Below are 25,700 nucleotides of genomic sequence, written 5' to 3' on the forward strand. Positions count from 1 at the left end.
GTAGGGCCCTTTTGTCTGTATGGAGATAAAACTTCTCAAATTCTATGCTATATAATGTTGTTAACATTAGTCAAAATCAGACTTTAATCGGATTTTTACTTCTCGGTATTCCGGAACAATACCTATCTAAAAACACTTCCAGAAACATAAAGTACATTATATATATATATATATATATATATATATATATATATATATATATATATATATATATATATATATATATAAGGGAACAAACCGTATTATGTGTTCATCAACGTTTCGTCTTTATTTTGAGACTTCCTCTGGATGAAATAAAGACGAAACGTTGATGAACATATAATACGGTTTGTTCCTTTTTATTTCTCTATTTTGTCGGAATACTATTTCCATTAGTTTCACCATATATATATATATATATATATATATATATATATATATATATATATATATATATATATATATATATATATATATACGAGGATACGTGTTTCATCGTTACACGACACTTAGCGCGGCTTAGCATAGCAAGATTCGAAACAAGAACTCCAGAATCACAAGCCTGAAGCGAATTGCCATTAGTATTCAATGCATGTCGTATATGTGTGTGTGTGTGTCTGTGTGTGTTTATATTAGATTTTTTTTCCAAAGGCATCACCACTTATCAAGGCCAAGAGGTCACTCGATGATAAGGGTTAAATATTGTACAGTAGACAATTGGACAATAAAGTAATCGTTAGTAATGGGAATTCGGTAAATTTGTTAACTTATATGGAACGGCTCATCAAAAACTTGTTTACGTTAGACTTGAAGACAACCATATTGTAGTCAGCTCGAACTATTATTTCCATCTTCATAATTGTTGTCTCATCACGTTTCGGCCAACTCATCCTCTGGTGGTTAACGCGACAGGATAGGAATGCTGAATCTCTTAACTGCATCCTCAGTAATTATTGCCTTCCATAGTTGCTGTCTCGCCACGTTTTGGCCAACTAATCCTCTGGTCTCCTTTGGGTAGAATTGAAAAAATGCTCACCTCGAACCTTAGAGACTCAATGCCTTTATTCACTGTGCCACGAGCCCCAAAGGGCGATCATGGTTGGATTATATGGTCATATAAATCCAATTCCGTGTTCTTATCCGGTATTCCATCAGGTCTGTACTGAATGGTATTATTATTTTTTAATCCATTGAGTTGAGGCTTCATAATTTGCTTATTCATTCGTTTGCGGATTGTTATTCTCATAAAGCAAGGTCAGAGGATGAGTTGGTCGAACCGTGGTGAAACATCTATGAAAATGAGGATAATAGTCCACAAAAGAATGAATACACCAGTATAATATTTGAAAATATTCTCTGTTGTGTTTGTAATGTGAAATAGATGTCTTTGTTCTATTTCAAAACGAACAAAAAAAAAACATTAGCATTTAAAGTGTGTATAGTGTATATAACATTGAGCATAGAATAAATACACCCGTTAGAAATTCAAAATGAGGAATGCATATATGAAATGAAATGAGTGCTTCTTTGTTTTGATTTATTCATTAACTAATTATTTATTTTATTACCGCTACTATTTTCTGTGTTATAAGTAATTCAACCTATATTTAAATTAAACTTCTTTTGATATAAGTTTACTGATTAAAGGACATAAATTGTAGAAGCCGCACAGCTGTTTAATTGTGTTTGATGTTGTAAACAAAATTAGTATATTTTCAAATATTTTACTGGTATCTTATTTCATTAAATCAATCATCCCGATGAAATTTTCAAATAAAGACGGAACGTTGGTAAATACATAACTTTGGTTTGTTCCTTATATATATATATATATATATATATATATATATATATATATATATATATATATATATATATATATATATATACATATATATATATATATATATATATATATATATATATATATATATATATATATATATATATATAGGATAAAAACGCTATATCCTTCGAAACCAAAAGTCACAGAGGCCTCAAATGATTGGAATTTTTTTTTTTTTATTACATTTTCACCCCAAACAAGGCACACTGCCACTTTGGTGTAGGGGGCTACTATCAGGGGCAACAACTACTGGGGTACTATGTAGGGATTTGGGCGGCAAGATGTTGGTTCACGTTGCACTTGAACTTGCAGTTGGGGAAGCAGGGACCTGGAATGGAATTCCACAGTTTAGCGGTTCTGGGGAAGAAACTACTGGAGTAGAAAGATCTTTTACATCTAGGGATCTCTACAGTGTGGGGGTGGAATTTTGCAGCCTGTCGGGTCTGTCGAGGGTGTTCACGTCGTGGGGGCACAAGTGCTTGCAGTTCATCAGAGCATTCACCATTAATTTTTTACGAGCCGTTCTTTTATGCGTCTTTAGCCGGTTAAAATAGATTTAATGGGTCCAAAATGGGTCAAAATTTAAAAAGTCGTTGAACATTTTGTACATTCATTTTAGTTTATTTGAATTTTTTTTTTATTTTTAATCGGTTTATATGCGTGTCACGTTGGTACAGTGATAACGTCACCGGCTTGGAATGCTACAGTTTTGGTATCGATTCTAGTTGATCCTATCTAAATACTTTTTTTAACTTTCGAAATCACGACGCTATAATAATATATACGAAATCTGTACAAATTATAATGTCATGTTTAAGCGTATTTTACGCCCGGGTAAAGTCCCCACACCCAGTCATACCCGCAGCACTGTAAATAGAATATTTGGCAAAACTAACTTGTAAAAACGTTACATTCCTGGAGCTTGAAAAAGGAGTTCTGTTCAAAATTCTATGCAGATTCCCGAGTCCGAGGGAAAGATTCCAAACCTCGGAAGATAGATGACTGTTCGGAGGTAACATCGAGAGAAACGTTCTACGAAGAATTGAAATAATACGAATAATCAATCCTCATCTTACAAATAAAGAATCGTAATATTTTTAAATAATATGTTTATTATCATAATATTTTTAAATGATATGTTTATTATCATAATATTTTTAATAATATGTTATTATCATAATATTTTTAAATAAAATGTTTATTATCGTAATATTTTTAAATAATATGTTTATTATCATAATATTTTAATTATATGTTATCATAATATTTTTAAATAATATGTTTATTATCATAATATTTTAAAATAATATGTTTATTATCGTAATAATGTTTAATAATATGTTTATTATCATAATATTTTTAATTAATATGTTTATTATCATAATATTTTTTAATAATATGTTTATTATCGTAATATTTGTAAATAATATGTTTATTATCATAATATAATTATATAATATGTTTATTATCATAATATAATTATATAATATGTTTATTATCATAACATAATTATATAATATGTTTATTATCATAATATAATTGAATAATATGTTTATTATCATAATATAATTAAATAATATGTTTATTATCATAATATTTTAAATGATATATTTATTATCATAATATTTTAAATGATATGTTTATTATCATAATATTTTTAAATAATATGTTAATTATAGTAATATTTTTAATAATATGTTTACTATCATAATATAATTATATATGTTTATTATCATAATATTTTAAAATAATATGTTTATTATCATAATATTTTTAATAATATGTTTATTATCGTAATATTTTTAAATAATATGTTTATTATCGTAATAATTTTTAATATGTTTATTATCATAAGATAATTATATAATATGTTTATTATCATAATATTTTAAAATAATATGTTTATTATCATAATATTTTAAAATAATATGTTTATTATCATAATATTTTTAATAATATGTTTATTATTATAATATTTTTAAATAATATGTTTATTAACATAATATAATTATATAATATGTTTATTATCATAATATAATTATATATGTTTATTATCATAATATAATTAAATAATATGTTTATTATCATAATATTTTTAAATGATATGTTTATTATCATAAAATTTTTAATAATATGTTTAATATCGTAATATTTTTCAATAATATGTTTATTATCATAATATAATTATATATGTTTATTATCATAATATTTTTAAATAATATGTTTATTATCATAATATTTTTAAATGATATGGTTATTATCATAATATTTTTAAATAATATGTTTATTTTAGTAATATTTTTAAATAATATGTTTATTATCATGATATTTTTAAATAACATTTTTTAATATTTTCTTAAGGAGAATAGCTTCCCATCACCCTGGAAAATCTCATCTGTATGCCCTGTATTTAAGAACTCAGCTGATCACTCATCCCCCTCTCAGTACAGGCCAATAAGTCTCCTGTGTGTCATGAGTAAGTTGCTGGAATCTGTGTTAAATACAGAAGTAATCAACCATCTCAACAATAGGATTAGCAAATCTCTCGACGGAGGCAACCTTTTTAGGGCAATTACTCTTGCCATACTAAACTCTTCGTTAAGGTATGGCATAAAGGTTTATTTCGTAAGATCTCTAGCTATGGTATAGCTGGACATGTCTTCTCAATTATTAAATCATTTCTTTCTGATAGGTTCATAAGAGTAGTAGTTGATGGGCAAAAATCAGAAGCTCACAGTATTAATGCTGGAGTCCCTCAGGGGTCAATCCTGGGGCCAACTTTATTCCTGATCTACATTAATGATCTTCCAAATCACATCCTTACATTATTTGTAGACATTTATGCTAATGACACAACCATTTATGGTAGCACATCTAAGACAGTAAACGACCAATTCTCTCGGATTCTCTCTCCTCTGACCTTGAGCACGTGGTACAATGGGGAAAGGAGTGGTTGGTTACTTTTAATGCATCTAAAACCAAGCTTCTCTCTTTACATCATCAACACTCTGATCCACATCTGGCATCAATTGAAATGAATGGCTCTCGTCTTCAGGAGGCCTCAAGTTTTGACAGGCTTCTGGGCTTGACCGTTACTCCTAATCTTAAATGGAACACGTACATCAAATCTGTTGCCAAGGCCGCTGGAAAATTGTGGGATCTTTCTATCGATCCAGTAGATATCTCATTGCTAATGCAATTCTCTATCTATATAAGAGCCAGGTACGTCCAAGGATGGAATACTGTTGCCACATCTGGGCAGGCGTTGCTAGAAAGGACTTGTCCTGCCTTGATAGAGTTCAAAATAGACTCCGTAGCCTCGTAGGAGACGTCCTTTTCTCTTCCCTGCAACCTTTATCTCACAGAAGAGATGTTGCGAGTTTGTCTCTGATGTATCGTTATTTTCATGGAAAGTGTTCGACTGAGCTTCAGTCTATGGTGCCCCCTCGCCAAACATTCACAAGAAACACTCGTCTAGCTATCAATAATTCCCCCCACTCTTTATCTGTGCCTAAACCTAAACGTAGATTCCATGAACAAAGCTTCTTTCTTAGAACTGCACGCCTGTGGAATTGTCTTCCGTTTTCCTGCTTTCCGGCTGTCTCTAAGTCTAACATAAACAAGTTCTTGATGAGCCGTTCCATAAAAGTTAACAAATTTACCGAATTGATTACTATATTGTCCAATTTCTACTGTACACTCTTAAACCCTTATCCTCGCGTGGCCTCTTGGCTTTGATAATGTGGTGATGCCTGTGTACAAAAAATTATCGTAATATTTTTAAATAATATGTTTATTATCATAATATTTTTAAATAATATGTTTATTATCATAATATTTTTAATAATATGTTCATTATCGTAATATTTTTAACTAATATGTTTATTGTCATTATATTTTTTAATAATATGTTTATTGTCATAATATTTTTAAATAATATGTTTATTATCATAATATTTTTAAATGATATGTTTATTATTATAACATTTTTAAATAATATGTTTATTGTCATAATATTTTAATGATATGTTTATTGTCATAATATTTTTTAAATAATATGTTTATTATCATAATATTTTAAATGATATGTTTATTATTATAATATTTTTAAATAATATGTTTATTATCATAATATTTTAATGATATGTATATTTTAAATAATATGTTTATTATCATAATATTTTTGAATAATATGTTTATTTTCATAATATTTTAAATAATATGTTTATTATCATAATATTTTTTTAATAATATGTTACTTATCATAATATTCTTTAATAATATGTTTATTATCATAATATTTTACTGATATGTTTATTATCATAATATTTTTAAATGATACGTTTATTATCATAATATTTTTAAATAATATGTTTATTTTCATAATATTCTTTAATAATATGTTTATTATCATAATATTTTTTACTAATACGTTTATTATCATAATATTTTAATGATATGTTTATTATCATAATATTTTTAAATGATACGTTTATTATAATATTTTTAAATGATATTTTCATTATTGTACTAACTTCGACTTTCTATTGGACACTTTACAAATGTGGAATAAATACTGGAAAGTATACACACCATCAAATGTTAGCCTTATGTTTAAATTCTTGTTGGGAGTCGTTTCGGTGTTTTATTGAAACCAATCCATTTTTTTTAAAAACATGTCAGTTTTATCAATTTTCGAATTAATACTTACAAATAATTAGCAATTTCTTCTATTACTTTAGTTTGATAGTTTGCTATTACGGCATTGTTTTGATTATTTAATGCCCAAAGTTTGGATTATTTAATGTCCAAAATTTCGGTTATTTAATGTCCAAAATTTGGGTTATTTAACGTCCAAAATTTGGGTTATTTAATGTCCGAAATTTGGGTTATTTAATGTCAAAAATTAGGTTATTTAATGTTCAAAATTTGGGTTATTTAATGTCATTAATTTGGGTTATTTAATGTCCAAAATTTGGGTTATTTAATGCCCAAAATTTCGGTTATTTAATGCCCAAAATTTCGGTTATTTAATGTCATTAATTTGGGTTATTTAATGTCCAAAATTTGGGTTATTTAATGTCCAAAATTTGGGTTATTTAATGCCCAAAATTTGGGTTATTTAATATCCAAAATTTGGGTTATTTAATGTCCAAAACTTGGGTTATTTAATGTCCAAAATTTGGGTTATTTAATGCCCAAAATTTGGGTTATTTAATGTTCAAAATTTGGGTTATTTAATGTCCAAAATTTTGGTTATTCAATGTCCAAAATTTGGGTTATTTAATGTCCAAAATTAGTCTTATTTAATGCCGAATGCAGTTATTTTGTAAATAGCATTTATGTTTCATTCTGTTCTTTTGTAGAAGGTTTTTATTGTTAAAGCTCTTTGTATCATCAATTGCTAGTTTGTAGTGCTTGGTTAAGTTGATTTATAGTGGATTTTATCGTTTTGTTACCTGCCCTGCAGAACATGAATGAGTTTTGCAATGAGAGAGGAAAAAAGTTACAGTATTAATGTTTAGTACATTTTAAGTTAGGAAACCAGTCAGAGAGTAGGGGAGATAGAAAGAGAAAAAGGGAAAAAGAAAAAAAGGAAAAGAGGAAAAAATGTGGTTGTTTTTTTTTGGGGGGGGGATTGCAGAACATAATTAAGTTTTGCAAAAGGAAGTAGAAAAAAAATTCATCAATGTTGGGTGTATTTCGTCTCAGGAAGCCAATATCTTTAGACAGCCTGATCTACCAGTATTACTATGGAAATCCGTAGATCAAAATAAATTTTAAATTTGTCAAGTATTAATTTCATCAATTCCATAGTTCCTATAAAAATGCTTAAAATAATAAATTTTTGATGTAGGCTCATCTCCTCATGATTCAGATACCTATGTATATATATATATATATATATATATATATATATATATATATATATATATATATATATATATATATATATATATTTAATTTAAATACCAAAAAAAAACAAGAAATGGGCAGGTGAAATTAAAATTTTCCCTAAGGCCTTATCGTCTGACCCTCTAAGAGGAAACGTCAGAATGATAGATTAAAAACTAAGAAAACGAATGAGGGAAGAGGGGAATTTTGGTTACAGTTGGAAGAACAGTGGAGAAAAAAAAAAAAAAAAAAAAAAAAAATCTCACTGTTCAGGTGGTTTTAAATCAATGAATATCTCCAACTGATGTCTAAGAATCTTTTGTCTACACAGGCTAGGTGGAGAGTTGTTAATAACTAACGCCTCAATGATATTGAGATGATAGTTCGACCTAGCACTGTATAAAACAGAAAACCACCCATCGGAATATTGATCGGCACACCTATTTATACTCAACAGGTGATCGCCAATGGCAGACTCATGAGCCTGGGAGTGCCCGGATGCTCTCGAAACCTGGTGTAGTCGAATATCCCGAGGGATATGTTGGGATATTCTCATTTCTAATCTTTGGGACGTTTTGCCAACGTAGTCAGCTCCACACTGACAAACGAATTTATAAACAACAGAGTTCTTTTGAATGGTTGGCAAAACATCTTTACGAAAAGAAGAGAAAAAGGTTCGAGTTGTGTATAGTTGGTACTACGTTTGAGACCTCTGTTTATAGAAAACCTACATTTACAGGGCTCTATCTTAATTGGTTTTCTTTTGCCCCTCAGTCTAGAAAAATAAACCTCATTAGCGCTCTTACGCATCGTGCACTTATGATTTGTTCACCAAACCGTCTTGATACGGAACTTGGTGAAATTACAACTATTTTTCTTAATAATGGATATCCCATTAATATAATAAAATCTACTATTGAACGTAAAATTACTACATTTAATAGCGGTAAACATATTGGTCCATCACGTTGTCCCATTTATCTAAAATTACCATGGTTGGGTCCTGATGGCCTTCATATTGTTAAAAGGATTTCTTCTGCTACTCAACGATGTTTTCCAGCTACTATGCTTAGAGTAGTTTACACAACTCGAACCTTTTTCTCTTCTTTTCGTAAAGATGTTTTGCCAACCATTCAAAAGAACTCTGTTGTTTATAAATTCGTTTGTCAGTGTGGAGCTGACTACGTTGGCAAAACGTCCCAAAGATTAGAAATGAGAATATCCCAACATATCCCTCGGGATATTCGACTACACCAGGTTTCGAGAGCATCCGGGCACTCCCAGGCTCATGAGTCTGCCATTGGCGATCACCTGTTGAGTATAAATAGGTGTGCCGATCAATATTCCGATGGGTGGTTTTCTGTTTTATACAGTGCTAGGTCGAACTATCATCTCAATATCATTGAGGCGTTAGTTATTAACAACTCTCCACCTAGCCTGTGTAGACAAAAGATTCTTAGACATCAGTTGGAGATATTCATTGATTTAAAACCACCTGAACAGTGAGATTTTTTTTTTTCTCCACTGTTCTTCCAACTGTAACCAAAATTCCCCTCTTCCCTCATTCGTTTTCTTAGTTTTTAATCTATCATTCTGACGTTTCCTCTTAGAGGGTCAGACGATAAGGCCTTAGGGAAAATTTTAATTTCACCTGCCCATTTCTTGTTTTTTTTTTTGGTATTTAAATTAAATTATGTTTCCTCTGAAATTTCTCCTTCCATTCTGCTGTACCAAAAATTTACTTACATATTTTCGAGGTCGGTACAACTCACAATTTATCAAAACGTTAAACAAAGTTATACGTATTAAAAATAAGTTAATCGTTTTGAAGTGTAGGATGGAATTTCTTAAATCTTGCCGCCTAAATCATGTTGCTCCCGGTTATATCTGCCATCGTATTTCTAAAATTAAATGTAGAAATACATTGGCAGTTCAACGTGTTTTCCTACAAGATGAAATCCTGTTTAATTCTGATACATATAATTCGTTACGTAGTAAACACCTTTTTCTTTGGGCCATGGTTTGGAAAGAACTATCTTTCTTTGATAAACTCCGTTTTTCTAGGTTTTTATCCATCGGCGATAATTTTACCCATATTAAATGTACTTCTTCTTATGATAAATATTTAAAAAATTTAATTACTAAGAAGTTTGGGATTATAACAAATTTGGATAAACATATATTTAATTATTCTTCTCATGTTTTGTCCACTACAGAAGAATTTGTTTTATCTGCTGGCTTACAATTTTGCATTCCTCCCCCTTCTGTTGATAAAATCTCAGTATTTAGTGAAATTGAATTATTGTATACTCAATTAAAACACCATTCGCCTATCTCTACTGATGAATTAACTAGTGTTAAAATTCAGTTGGGCGAATTAGGTCGGAGGTTTTCTGCCATAAATACTAAATCTAGTGATTTGTTTGGTAGAAAAATCATTTTGAAGCTGCAAAATTAATTAGGTCTAATCCCGACATTTACCTTTCTCGCCCGGATAAAGGATCGGGCGTTGTTATACTTAACAAAACGGATTATATCTCCAAAATGTTACAAATCTTGGACGATAAAAGTAAGTTTCTCCGTTTGGGTGATTTATGCCATGATGATACTTTTCGTATGGAAATAAAAATCCAGAAAAGATTTCTTCAACTTCATAAAAGCGGATTTATTTCTAAGGAGATTTATGATAGAATCCGACCCATCGGTTCTCAAAGGCCTAGAATGTACGGTTTACCCAAGGTCCATAAACCCAACATTCCTTTGCGACCCATTTTATCTATGTTGGGTTCTGCACAACACGAACTTGGTAAATGGCTAGTTGACCTTCTTAAACCTGTGCTTTCTTTTTATTCGGTCCATTGTATCTCTGATTCTTTTCAATTCGTATCTCAGATACAAAAATTACCTTTATCTAAAAATACCGAGTTCTTGGCTTCCTTTGACATTAATAGTCTTTATACTAATATACCTTTGGATGAAACCATTGGTATTTGTGCTGACTATCTATACCGTGGCCCCTTAAAATCTCCACAATTTCCTGAACGAATTTTTGTTGAACTAATGGAACTTGCTACTAAATCAGTCTCCTTTAGTTTCAACAACATTATGTACCGTCAAATTGATGGGATATCAATGGGTAGCCCTCTTGGTCCTTCGTTAGCCAACATTTTCGTTGGATTTTTGGAAAACGAATTATTTTCCAAAATTATTAAGCCAGCATTCTACACACGCTACGTTGATGATACTTTTGCATGCTTTCCCTCTCGGAGCGAAGCTAAACAGTTTCTTCGTCTTCTTTGCAACCTGCATCCATCTTTACAATTTACTATGGAGGTTGAAGACTGTAGCTCTCTCCCATTCCTCGACGTTCGTGTTTCTAAAGTTGGTACTACGTTTGAGACCTCTGATTATAGAAAACCTACATTTACAGGGCTCTATCTTAATTGGTTTTCTTTTGCCCCTCAGTCTAGAAAAATAAACCTCATTAGCGCTCTTACGCATCGTGCACTTATGATTTGTTCACCAAACCGTCTTGATACGGAACTTGGTGAAATTACAACTATTTTTCTTAATAATGGATATCCCATTAATATAATAAAATCTACTATTGAACGTAAAATTACTACATTTAATAGCGGTAAACATATTGGTCCATCACGTTGTCCCATTTATCTAAAATTACCATGGTTGGGTCCTGATGGCCTTCATATTGTTAAAAGGATTTCTTCTGCTACTCAACGATGTTTTCCAGCTACTATGCTTAGAGTAGTTTACACAACTCGAACCTTTTTCTCTTCTTTTCGTAAAGATGTTTTGCCAACCATTCAAAAGAACTCTGTTGTTTATAAATTCGTTTGTCAGTGTGGAGCTGACTACGTTGGCAAAACGTCCCAAAGATTAGAAATGAGAATATCCCAACATATCCCTCGGGATATTCGACTACACCAGGTTTCGAGAGCATCCGGGCACTCCCAGGCTCATGAGTCTGCCATTGGCGATCACCTGTTGAGTATAAATAGGTGTGCCGATCAATATTCCGATGGGTGGTTTTCTGTTTTATACAGTGCTAGGTCGAACTATCATCTCAATATCATTGAGGCGTTAGTTATTAACAACTCTCCACCTAGCCTGTGTAGACAAAAGATTCTTAGACATCAGTTGGAGATATTCATTGATTTAAAACCACCTGAACAGTGAGATTTTTTTTTTTTTTTTTTTTTTTTCTCCACTGTTCTTCCAACTGTAACCAAAATTCCCCTCTTCCCTCATTCGTTTTCTTAGTTTTTAATCTATCATTCTGACGTTTCCTCTTAGAGGGTCAGACGATAAGGCCTTAGGGAAAATTTTAATTTCACCTGCCCATTTCTTGTTTTTTTTTTTTGGTATTTAAATTAAATTATGTTTCCTCTGAAATTTCTCCTTCCATTCTGCTGTACCAAAAATTTACTTATATATATATATATATATATATATATATATATATATATATATATATATATATATATATATATACATACATGTGTGTGTGTGTGTGTGTGCGTGTGTATATATATATGTATATATATATATGTACATGCATATATATATATATATATATATATATATATATATATGCATATATTGTATACGGCATAATCACATTAACACACCGGTTTCCGTCAAATCACCGATGTTAAGCAACGTTGAGTGACCATTTGGGAATTCTAGGTGCCGTATGTGCTTTCCGCTTATTTTGGCATTGTTTCCAGTCGTCCTGACCTCCTCTTGTCACTGGTATTAAACAATGTCGAATCAGTAGACGTGTGGTTGGGGATTGCACAACTCTTGCCACAAAAATTTCACGCCTTACCCTGGGTAGCCATAGTCTTTCAAGACTGAAGCCTATGCATATATATATATATATATATATATGCACACACACACACACACACACACACACACACACACACACATATATATATATGTATATACATGTATATATTTATGTATTTTTATATATTGGTGTGTGTATTATGTATATGTATGCATATATGTATATGTGTGTATTTATAAATGTATATATACATAAATATATACGTATTTGTATGTACATATGTATATATCTATGAGTATATATGCAAATTTTTAATTATAAACACACACACCCACACACACACAGACACACACATATATATATATATATGTGTGTGTGTTCATAATTAAAAAATTGCATATATATTCATAGATATATACATATGTACATACAAATACGTATATATATGTATATATACATTTATAAATACACACATATACATATATGCATACATATACGTAATATATATATATATATAATATACATGTATATATATGTATATATAATATACATGTGTCTATATGTATATATAATATACATATGTATATATATGTATATATAATATACATATGTATACATGTATATATATGTATATATAATATATATATGTATACATATGTTCATATAATAATTGTATCGCTATGGTTTCCTAGATGTTAATCTAATAAAACACAGTATTAATAAAATAGTGCTCAATCAAATTCTTTTAGTCATACAACCAACAATCTAAACAACAATGTTCGTATAAATAAAGGAACTTATATATATATATATATATATATATATATATATATATATATATATATATATATATATATATATAAGAGCAAACAGTTAATAAAACATGTTAAAAAACACTTTGAAAAAGAGTTAAAACCCTATTTAATCTGAAAAGGAAACACTTGATAAGTGGTTAGTCCTTAATCCGTGTAGTTTCGAAGAAATACTTTCCTTCACTTTTTCAAAGTGTTTCCTTTTCAGATTAAATATGTTTTTAACTCTTTTTCAAAGTGTTTGGAACATGTTTTATTAACTGTTTGCTCTTATTATAAGCTCTATCTCTTATTTGGTTTTATCGCGCTTTTACATCTGGTTGAGATTACTTTATAAATATTAATTCTTTAATATTTATAATATACTTTAGTTTTACCTTCTTGGATCATTTTGGTAAATTTAATTGTAATATTTTATTTTATATAATGTTCAAAATTGAAAAGATTTGCATCTATATTTAGGGATACAAACATCTGTACATCAAATACGTATATATATATATATATATATATATATATATATATATATATATATATATGCATATAAATATTTATAAATACACACGTATGCATATATGCATACATATACATATATGTACCTATATACACAGATATATATATATATATATATATATATATATATATATATATATATATATATATATATACAGTCCTGGTCAAAATCATTAGACCACTTAAGAAAGTAAGCGTTTACGCATAATATCGAATTTTTAATCAAACAAATGGTTGAAACCATTGCCAAAAGGGAAAATATGATGGAAAAAAAATGAAATCTGCTTCATTCGAAACCTTAACCCTGATCTAATGATTATTAAAAAAAAAAAAAAAAAAAAAAAAAAACATTTTCACCTGGTCAAAATAATAAGACCACTTTAATTAAATCGACTAGTTTTGAAAAAATGAATACAAAAAGCTTTCTATGTTACTAAAAGCAACTTGTTAGCGGATAAAAAACATCTTACTAAATTATAAATGGCAAAAGGGAAACTATTATCAGAGTTTGAGAGAGGAAGGATCTTTGAGCTTAATTGGGGTGGACTCTCCCATAGATCCATTGCAAACGAAGTGAATCGTAGCAAAACAGTCATCACAAATATTTTAAGAAATCCAGATCAATATGGGCACAAAAAGAGTCCAGGTTGATAAAAAAAAATAACCCCATCACTGGATCGCCATATCAAAAGAAGTTTAAAAAAAACTCCAGTATGAGCTCAAGTCGATTGAAAAGCCAAACAGCAGCAGAATGTAGCCCTAAAACCATCAGAAGGCATCTGAAAATGAAGGGTTTCAATCATTTAAAGCGACTGCAGAAACCACGTTTTCTGGAACAGCACAAAACTAACCGACTTAAACATGCCGCCAAATACCAGACTTGGGATGAAGAGAAGTGGGAAAATGTAATTTTCTCCAATGAGAAAAAGTTTAATCTAGATGGTCCAGATGGATTTCAATACTATTGGCATGATAAAAACTTGCCCAAAGAGACTTTTTCAACTCGGCATAGTGGAGGAGGGTCTTTACTGATCTGGGGTGCTTTCTCGTCAGCTGGGACCCTAAAGTTGCAAGTAGTGCAAGGCCGGCAAACATCATTGAAGTACATTTCAATGCTTGACAATGCTTCTATCAGGACTGAAGGTCCACGTCTGTGTGGAAGAAATTGGATTTTCCAGCAAGACAACGCTGTGATACACACTTCTCGACAAGCACAAGAATACCTTTCTTCAAATAATATAGAATTGTTAGATCATCCAGCATGTTCTCCGGACCTCAATCCCATTGAAAATCTTTGGGGGTGGATGGCAAAAGAAGTGTTCAAGGATGGAACCCAGTATGATTCGATAAAGGAACTTTCTGATTCAGTTTTCAGTACATGGGATAAAATTCCTTCACAACTAATAAAAAACTTAGTCGCAAGCATGCCGAAGAGAATTTTTGAAGTAATTCGTAATAATGGAGGCTATACTAAATACTGAGACCTTTTTAGTAATTTATAATTGCCTTTTGTTAGATAAATTATCAGTGGTCTTATCATTTTGACCAGGTGAAAATGTTTGTTTTTTAAAAAATAATTATTAGATCAGGGTTAAGGTTTCGAATGAAGCAGATTTCATTTTTTTTCCATCATATTTTCCCTTTTGGCAATGGTTTCAACAATTTGTTTGATTAAAAATTCGATAATATGCGTAAACGCTTACTTTCTTAAGTGGTCTTATGATTTTGACCAGGACTGTATATATATATATATATATATATATATATATATATACATGATGATTGCAACGTCTTGTCAGGCGAGAGCCACTCCCTCAGTCACTAAAAGTCCATGTGCCCAAAGATGACTTTTCAGCCCTGCCATCGACTTGCACACCCTCAAACAGACATGACACTGAAAACGTTCACTGGTTTGTATGAAACTAACAGCAGCGGAACCTGTATCATCGTGCACTTTCATATGATTAACAAAACCTACCTTAGACAACAGAGCCCGTCACACACCTTACAGATCCAGAGATCTCCATGGTTGGGCAGCAAGGTTTGGCATTTCCTACATGCTCGCTTAAGCTTCGTACGGACTATTTTAGCTGCTTCAAAGTGTTCTGCGCCCCTATACATCAGTGTCCTCCACTGCTTGCAATCATACGCTAGGGACTGTCAACTGTCAACAGGCATATGAAAGCTCACCAAACTCTCCTTGATACTATCACGAAAATATTTTTTGGGCTTGTGCTGGTGTCTTTTTCCAAGAAAGAGCTCACCATAGAACAACTGTTTTGGGAGTCGATAGTCTTCGAGCCGGATGAGAAGACCCATTAATTTTAAGCGATAAATTCAGACATTTTGCACAGTGGAAATCATGTAATAGATTTGGACCAAAATTGGAATAAGAATTAGTAGCATTACCATTATATTGTGGTTTTGATTTGCCGAAGAAAACATATATACCTAGTATAACAGCAAAAATGTCACTTTTTAACATATTCTTTAAACTTTTTCAGCAACTTATTAAGGAACTTTTTAAGGAAAAATTTCATTAGGGTTTTGTAGTCCTCTTATTTTAAGCAAGAAAATTATTGAAATTATCATGTACGTCTGATGTAATTTTTATGGGCTTCAAGAGTGTTGTAGGGCTTCATAGAACCTTCCAGATACTACAATCTTACAATTTTAAATTTACAATTTTAAATCAAATGAAAAAGGGGAGCAAGTATCTTTATCCCAAAATCTGTTCCCATTATTAAAAAAACTTTTGAGTAATTCAGCTTATATGACAAGGGGCTCCACGATGTAGGGGGATGAACTAGAATTTTTTATTGATTTTGTTGGGTCATGTCCGGTCAACTGCTTCATGATATTGAGAGTTCAACATTTTCCAAAACTTGAGTGTAACGAAATCCAGTGAATCTTTTGACTTTGTTAAAAACTAGCAGTTCAGCCCAGGTTTGCTGGAAACCCATGTACTATTCATAACTTGCCCTACGTGTGAATACACTTTATGTAAGATTTCAAATGTTTAGACCAAAATTTGTCTGAGTAATTTCATAGAGACCGCAGAGGTAATTTTTTAAAATTTTTACTCCAATTTAACATTTATTATTTTGGTCTCAAATCAAAATTAAAAGTTTTTCCCATGTCCAAGTATCCTATATCTAAAATTTCAAGTGTTTAGACCCAACATTGGTGGAGGAGTATGGTAGAGTTTTTAAAGGTCAAATCGTTGAAGTTTGACCCCTTGACAGCTAATTTCTGTCCGAAAACCGATTAAAAAGATTTTCCCAACTCTCAATACTCCTTATGTCAAATCTCGAGTTTCTAGACCGAAAATTGGCAAAATAATTTGGTAGGGAAATGTACACACACACACACACACACACACACACACACACACACACACACACACACAATTTCACTTTTATAGATTTTTATTTGCATTTTTTTTTGCCATTTGGTGCTACGCAAGTAAAAGGCATCACTTTCGTAAGGCTTTCCTCTTGAAAAGAGCACTTTGATTTTTTCATGATTTGAATGCACTTCCTGTGTAAAATTCTGTTCGTCCATGTAAAAAATCATTCCAGGAATATGTTTTACCTTAATCAGTAGAATTTTTGCCATCTCGAATTTCCACATTTTCTGTCTAGAGGTAACAAGGTACATCATTACTATAATGTATGATTTCATTTTCAGGTCTTCTTTCATTTACGCCTTTCGACTGTCATTGTTGATACTCCTCTGTCATGATCCAAGCCTCTTATTGATTGAATCCACTTAAATATTTGAATTACAAAGGGAGATAATTATAGTCAACTAGAAAAATAAAGAATTTTAAGTTCAAAGGGAGATAACCACTAATTAATTATAAACTGAATTTTTTTATATAATAAATGAATCTTATTGATAGTAATTAAATAAAAATAATATTTTAATAGCAATATAATATCTATAGAACTTACATTAATAAAAATAGTAACATAAATTTAAAGTGAAATAGATAATAAAATAAAATAAAAAATAATGGAAAAAATATCAGAAAAGATAATAATAATAATAATAATAATAATAATAATAATAATAATAATAATAATAATAATAAAAACTCTAATAATAATAGTTATTAATTTATAAATTATAAATTTTAAGATAGATTAGTAATAAGAAAATATTATGATTTATGGTGACTTAAATTTGTCGAATCTAAACCAACGTTTATGAATGCATCCCGAAAAAAATTCGTCTTTTAAATTTAAGAGAATGGTTTTATTTTTATTATATTTTAAAATCTTAAGGGCTTCATATCTACAAAGTGCATAGCATCTGTCCCCCGGCATATATGCTTTGTATGATCCTATTATTTCCCATTCTAAATTGAAGGGAATATTTCTATCATTGAATCACCAAATATGTTTAGATAATGCAATCTGGTTTCTCAAGGAAGGATTTTTAAAGGAGTGCTTATGCGTTGAAATCCTATGTTTAATAAGTCCATTTGTGGAACCGAAGTAAATTACATTTTGTTTAATATATTTGTTGTCAGGTAGATTAGGAGTTGTATTGGTATGCAATAGGTTTGGTTGTATTTGTTTGTTAGATTGGTTAATGGGGGTGCAGTTATTGAAAAACTGTGTGGTCGAGTTAGAATGTGAAAAGGGGTTTGTATGGTTACTATTAACATAATTTATATTTGGGATTTGTGACACTGTGCAGCTATAAATCACATTTTTATTTTGCAGCCACCTTGTAGAGGACATTTATTTTTCTTCTACAGTTACAGCGTGCTATAGTTTCTAAATTTGCATTTTATATTTTACTAATTATTTTATTGTTAGAACTAATTATTTTTTGATGAATGTTTGGCATAGTTGAGTGAGACACTTTGACCGTGTTCTTATTAATTTTATCTCACTTTGTTTATCAACATCAAAAAAGTAACTATTTTCCTTTATATTTTAAATATTTTTCAGATACATCTGCCTTACCTAAAAAAAATGCTAGGTTTATTTTTGGTGTCTTTGAAAAAAAAACACCCAACATTTTTGCTGACCGAGGAGACTTTATTTCAAAAAACTATGTGATAAAATTATTGTCCAAGACTTATTGTCTATCTCAATAAAAACATCGTTTTCGAAACGATCGTACAATTTATTGATTTTGATTGTTCTTCCTTATGAAACCGATTTTTAATTTTTAATTTTAATTATAAATTATCAATTATCTTACTCAATATATATATATATATATATATATATATATATATATAATTTTCTTGCACTAAGATTGACATTAAAAGCATATTTTTCTCTTTAAAAATTATTAAAACGTAAAATTATTGATCAATATATCTTTTTGCTTTAGTAGGAATATTAATCAAATTGTGTGATCATCTCGCACCTACATGAACTACATAAAGTATTATTTTTATGATTTACTTATCAAGAATTAAAATTGCAATTGTGTAAAGTACAAAAAAATAACTTAAATATCATATTTGAGAAATGCTTTAATTATAAAATTAAATCCATCGCAATGCATTTATCTTTCGTCATAAACAAATAAGCCATTTTAATTTTCTAATAGTTTAAAAAGGAATGCTTTGTGATTCTCCGAAATCTGAAAAGAGTTTGGAAGCAATTAAACTATTGAACAGAAAATCATCTGTAATTATATAATTCTTATATTTTCATGTGTTGAAAGTTTTGGAAAATATATACATACATATACATAATTTTATAGAGAATCAAACAAAATAAACTCATTAAGTTTTAAATTAAATGAGTTATAATTTCGTTCAATTCATAATTTAAAGACGAGAAGATCTAAATATTATAGCTAATTCATCACTTCTATATAGGCCAATATCAGTATTATCGAATATATTTGCGAGTGTATATAAAATATAAAATGAGTAACCCTCTACAGAATCCAAGTCACCCATGATCAAACGAGTTGGTCATTTTTGTTTTAACCCATTGACTGTTATTATTGATTAATACTGATCTTCTATATTTTTTCATGATGGGGATTTCATCTTTGGATATATCGGTGTTGAAGAGTTCTTCGGATATGGATGGATAAAAGTCTACAATATCAAATTGTAGGAAGGTGCATTTGTTCTTTTTCGATACTTTTAAACCAAGCGAGTGCTTCGGCAGTATTCGCTCATTAAGTTTAATTCCATGTCGTTTTTATTTGCTTGTTCATTCTAGAAAGGATTGTTTTACTAATTCTACCTATTTCGAGTTTGGTCGGGTTAATTAAGCAAGTGCTAGAGTTATTATTAAAACTAGGTTTATGGTCTTTAAATAAGATGTAGGCCTTCCTGACTTTTAGTTTACTAACTTTGTCGCTAATTTTTAGTTTATTAGTGATTTGTTTACTTTCAGTATTTATTATATCTATGTAGGTGCATTCAATTGTATCTAGTTCTTTTTGTATTTTTATGATGTTTTCTGAGATTAGTTTTATTATACACTTGTTTATCTATTTATTAAAAATTGATGGTTTTATCAGCTTTTACAAAGATTTTGTCAGAGTTGTTAATGTTTCTAACGATGTTGTGTAATTATTTTTGGTGACTGTTTGGTTGTTTGTGTAACTCTGAATCCTTAATTACATTTAAGAGATTATTTTTAAAGTTAATCATGAATTCTATTGGCTATTTTATTTTTTAGGGTTTTAAAGCTATACGAGGGGCGTGCAATAAGTAATGCCGCTGACCCACTTCCAGTTGTCTGATCTAGCTGAAATTTTGCATGTGCAATGATTTATATCACTACGGGTAATGTGGCAAATTACAGCTCTGAACTAATTGTGGTTTCTGTTTTACAGGTGTTTGAACTGAATCAGGTGTGAAATGGAGCCTGTTGAATGTCGAGCAGTGATCCGGTTTTTGTATTTGAAAGGACGCACACCACAGGAGACTTAAGATGAAATGAAAGAAACTTATGGTGATAATACCCCATCATATGACCTTGTAAAGCGCTGGCATCGTGAATTCAAACATGGCCGGAAGTCTGTGGAAACAGCTCCCAGATCTGGTCGCCCCCACCGCCTTCTGCCATTGATGAGGCATCTGTCCGTCAAGTTGAGGCTGCCATTTTGGAAGATAGGCGCATTACTATTCGCCAAATAGCCCAAGATGTCAAGATTAGTACAGGGTCTGTGGAAACTATCATTCATGACCATTTGTATATGCATAAGTTGTCTGGCAGATGGATTCCCAGGTTGCTCACACCATTCCAGAAGCGAGAACGCATCAAGTGCTCGAGGATGAATTTGGAGATGTGCCAAGAAAATGAGTCAAAGTTTTTCAAAAGACTGATTACACAGGATGAAACCTGGGTCCATCACTATGATCCAGAGACCAAAGCCCAGTCAATGCAGTAGAAGCACTTGGACTTACCACCTCCAAAGAAGGCAAGGGTGCAGCCCTCCGCTGGCAAGGTCATGCTCACAATCTTCTGGGACCAGGACGGACGGAGTAGTGATGACAGATTTCCTGGCAAAGGGTACCACAATTACAGGAGCCTATTGTGCTTCACTTTTGATGAAATTAAGGGAAGCTATCAAAATCAAGAGGCGGGGCAAGATCAGCAAAGGTACTCTCCTCCTGCAGGACAACGCTCTGGTCCACAACTCGCATGTCGCCAGATCAGAATCACGGCCGTGTTGTTATGAAATCCTTCCCCATCCTCCCTACTCTTCTGAGCTTGCACCCTTTGACTTTCACCTCTTCCCAGCCATGAAGTTGTTTTTGAAAGGAAAGCGTTTCCCAGATGATGCAGCCTTGATTTCTGAAGTCATGTCATGGTTGGATGACCAACCTGGGGTGTTCTACAAAAACAGTCTCCAGAGCTGCATCAAACGATGGGAGAAATGCATAACTCTGGGTGGTTCCTATGTAGAGAAAGACTAATAACTGTGCCAAGTTTAGTTGCTCTACTGCTATGGGAAGTGGGTTAGGGGCATTACTTATTGCACGCTCCTCGTAGGATTCTTTTGTGTCCAAGTGTGCATGTTTCTTAGGAAGGAGTGTGCTCGCCTTCGCATTCGACATATTAGTTCGTCAGGTTTTCATTAGTTTTTTAATATATCCATGCTTACTAGGTCTTAGTATGTTTTTAAGCGATGTTTTTATGTAGTGAAATACATTCTATTGAGAATTACAGTAATCATGGACAAAAACACACATTTAAAAAAAATATGTACACTGTTAGCAGACAAAATACATACACCTACACTGACTTGAAAGCCGTAAACGAAAGTAGTGAAACTTTTAATATGTCTTTTAAAAAGATTATAAAAGCAACAAACCATGGGCATCATATATTGAATACCACCCTAATATCCCTATACTGTATGACCTACCCAAAACCCACAAATCGGACATCGCTATGCACCCTATATTATCTGGTATCAGTAGCACGAGACATATCCAATATCCTAACTCCAATGGATACTATCAACATGACCTACATAAAGAACTCTGGAGATTTACTCCACGAAATTAAAAAATGAATGTACAAAGCAAAAACTATACACAGCTTAGATGTAACATCATTATCCGCTAATGTCTTCATTAAGAAATATTTTAATTTACTCCATGCGCATCTAAAAATTATCAATATTAACTTACCTTTTCCTACTGACATCTTTATAAAAATTATTAGACTTATAACTGATATAACTTATTTTACAAAATTTCTACAAGTAAAATTTCGGTCTTCCTATGGTGAAGTACTATTAGTGAAATACTAGCCTATTTTTTCTAAGAATTCCTGGAATTTGACCCTTTCAAGTTTGGATTACTTCCAAACACAGAATACTTTAGATATATTGACAACATTTTAATTTTTCTTTCTGAAAACACGCACATAAAGAATATTAAAAACAAATTAGGCTCAGGTTACCTATTAAACAGAAAACAACTAATTATAAAATCCAATAATAAACTATGCTTCAAAGTTCACCGCAAAACTACACACAAAAATGATTACATACATTTCTACCCCCACCATAATAACAAAATAAAAACAAGTATGATAATCAGTTTCTTTCTACGTGCTTTAAGAATTTGTAGTCCAGAATATCTGGATGAAGAATTCACATACCTCACGAAAACTTTGAAAATATTCCAATACCCCAAATATTTTATATTAAATGCAAAGAAAAACACAAGTATTTTCCAGAATCAATAAGAAAAAACATATATTTAAACACATCTCTCATAAAAAGATATTTTCTTTTATCCACTCCCGCTGATAAAAAAATAATGTGCAACACTCTAAACAAAATAGCAATTCCAATAATACAAACCACATCACAAAATATATAAATAAGTTCTCACTTTTACCATAAAACTATTACCAATAATAATTAATATATATATATATATATATATATATATATATCAGTGAATAAATAACAAAACAATAATACTACACCCCTTTCATTTCAATTAAACATTCATATTTGAATGATAGTGTCTATATTTTATAAAGAACATAAATTGCATCATCGTTTAATATATCTAAACAGCTATAACAAATAGGAATTCCAATAAAACAAACCACAGCACAAACTATAAAACAAATATTAAAAACAACAAAACATTTCCAAAACAAACGCATATTCAATGTAGGCATATATATTGTCTCGAAGCCATAATTGCCTTCAATGACTCAACGTGGATTAGAGAAAAGGCTAAACATAAAACATATAAGAAATGGCAATTCCGTGAATGCGTTATTCTATCATTCATTACAGCATGATCACTCTTTAAACTTCAAACAAGCAAAAATCGTTAAATTTATTTCAAATAAATCTCGATGAAGGCTTCTTGAATCAGCGCTTATCGCAAATTCAAGCACAATTAAACAACGCGGAGGTTGCTAATATTTATTGCCTTTAATAAGTAAACTCATATAAAAGCACAAAATTTATATTTAAACATAGGTTTACTCACTTTTACCATGAAAATATTACCTGTAATAATAATAATAATAATAATAATAATAATAATAATAATAATAATAATAATAAATATATATATAATCAATCGATAAATAACAAATATATATATAATTAATCGATAAATAACAAAACATACACTCTCAGTAAATAATAAATATATATATATATATATATATATATATATATAATCGATAAATAACAAAACATACACTCTCCATTTAAATTACACATCCACATTTGAATTATAACTACTATATTTATTCCAAAACTAACATAAACTGCATATCTTTTTCAATATCTAACAAGCTACAGTGCGTTAAAAATAATCTTACTGACTCCACAGCATTATAAACTTTTGAAATGCCAACGACTTTTTCGTTATGAAATAGAACAAAGACACCATTTTCAAAACAAGTATATATTTGAAATAGTTTACAGTTATTTTATTTTCTTCAATTTTATCATTCGGAGGAAGTCTTTTTTATATATATATATATATATATATATATATATATATATATATATATATATATATATATATATATATATATATATATATACAGAAGCGTCCATAACGAAGTGACAAAATTTTAAAACCTAATATTTGTTAGAAATAACACATGTGAAAAGCTTAAATTTTGACAACTGGTAGTCGTTATCATTCATAATAACGTACTAAAAATTGAATCATTCATAATAACGTACTAAAATTTGAATCATTCATAATAACATACTAAAATTTGAATCATTCATAATAACGTACTAAAATTTGAATCATTCATAATAACATACTAAAATTTGAATCATTCATAATAACATACTAAAATTTGAATCATTCATAATAACGTACTAAAATTTGAATCATTCATAATAACATACTAAAATTTGAATCATTCATAATAACATACTAAAATTTGAATCATTCATAATAACGTACTAAAAATTGAATCATTCATAATGCGTACTAAAAATTGAATCATTCATAATAACGTACTAAAATTTTAATCATTCATAATAACGTAGGCACCGCCAAAAATGGCCGCAAAATCAAGTTGTTGTTGTTTTTTAAAACTAAATTACATTTATTAAAATCCATTATTTCTGAGTAACTTTTTTTTTCCAGAAAGATAAAACCCTGAATTTTATCATATAGAAAACAGAATAATGTAAAACTTTTTCTACTATTTTTAATTCAATTTTAAATGTTAAATTTTCCCAAAAAGTTAACAATTGACATTTTTTGTCTTGCACAAAAAACGTACTTAAATATTAAAAAAAAAAGGGTTTTTGAAATAATTTATTTATTTATTTATTGTCTAACTAAGATTTAGGATGATTTTCTAAGAGAATATGCAAAAATATTATAATATAAGTACCTGAATTTCAAATAATTCCACTTATTCATATAGGTAACCAAATATTTCGCGTCGACGTAGAGTTCAGATCGACTCTGTTTACGTTTTCTTTTGATAAGAAGAAAACTATGGAAGACCAAACAGGCCAAAAAAACTTATTTTTCAGTGACGAAAATTTCAATGTATTATTAAGCTGAGGCTGGCCAGTACCAGATGGGTGACCATTTGTATAAGTTTGGTTTTTTAATGTGTATGTGTGTGGGGGCCAGGCTCCCCAAAATGGGGGGGGGGCAATTTAAAGCAGAATAAAAAAAAATTATTTCAGCGCGTTTGGTCCACCGTAGTCGAAAGGCGGCAAACGTTTTCAAATGAGATCGAAAAAAATGATGCTATTTTTAACACAAAGGGCACAATATTTATCGAATTTTTTTTTTGTATCGATTATTCAAAGCATGCTCTGTTTAATAATGGTCATGCATTATTCGGCTCGCTAAAAAAAAATTGTTAATTTATTT

At 30.2% G+C, this 25,700-nt stretch overlaps 2 protein-coding genes across 4 annotated transcripts in view; one reads left to right on the forward strand and one right to left on the reverse strand.

Moving 5' to 3' along the window:
• The window catches only part of LOC145254886 (uncharacterized), a 49,604-nt gene that overhangs the window by 14,047 nt on the left and 9,857 nt on the right, over window positions 1-25,700 (reverse strand). The window lies entirely within an intron of this gene.
• Window positions 1-25,700, forward strand: part of LOC145254887 (uncharacterized) — a 176,743-nt gene that overhangs the window by 3,380 nt on the left and 147,663 nt on the right. Inside the window, exon 2 of one of the 3 annotated variants that reach the window (XR_013863825.1) lies at window positions 18,823-19,003. The exons of the other annotated variants lie outside the window; for them this stretch is intronic. The gene's annotated coding sequence lies outside the window, so the exon portion shown is untranslated. Of the gene's footprint in view, window positions 1-18,822; window positions 19,004-25,700 lie in introns of those variants that run through there. 3 annotated transcript variants of the gene reach the window in all.

Source organism: Euprymna scolopes, chromosome 30, assembly GCF_053919585.1.
Source record: "Euprymna scolopes isolate OS-2025 chromosome 30, ASM5391958v1, whole genome shotgun sequence".
Lineage (NCBI taxonomy): Eukaryota > Metazoa > Mollusca > Cephalopoda > Sepiida > Sepiolidae > Euprymna > Euprymna scolopes.